The sequence below is a fragment of the Morone saxatilis genome, unplaced genomic scaffold (genome assembly GCF_004916995.1).
Source record: "Morone saxatilis isolate NCDOM2014 unplaced genomic scaffold, NCSU_SB_2.0 Contig2, whole genome shotgun sequence".
Classification (NCBI taxonomy): domain Eukaryota; kingdom Metazoa; phylum Chordata; class Actinopteri; family Moronidae; genus Morone; species Morone saxatilis.
This window is the reverse complement of record NW_023339762.1, coordinates 22,669,038-22,669,242: the sequence shown is the minus strand read 5'-3', so window position 1 is coordinate 22,669,242 and position 205 is coordinate 22,669,038. Positions and strand designations below refer to the sequence as shown.

At 51.2% G+C, this 205-nt stretch overlaps 1 protein-coding gene across 2 annotated transcripts in view; it reads right to left on the bottom strand.

Annotated features, from left to right (window-relative positions):
- mtss1la (MTSS I-BAR domain containing 2a) overlaps nucleotides 1-205 on the bottom strand; it is a 25,393-nt gene that overhangs the window by 10,991 nt on the left and 14,197 nt on the right. The window lies entirely within an intron of this gene.

Below are 205 nucleotides of genomic sequence, written 5' to 3'. Positions count from 1 at the left end.
TGTGTGTATGTGTGTGTGGACAGGTGGTGTGCTTTACCAACCCTCCACCCTTTCCGAAGTTCTCACCCCTCTATCCTGGAGGAAAAAGGAGGGAACCCTGTAAGGGGATATCCCTCTATTCTTCCCTGCCTGCTCTGCCTTTCCTGTTCTCTCTGTTTCCTAAACACCATTCATGCGGGGCGGATAGAGAGAAAGAGAGAGAGAG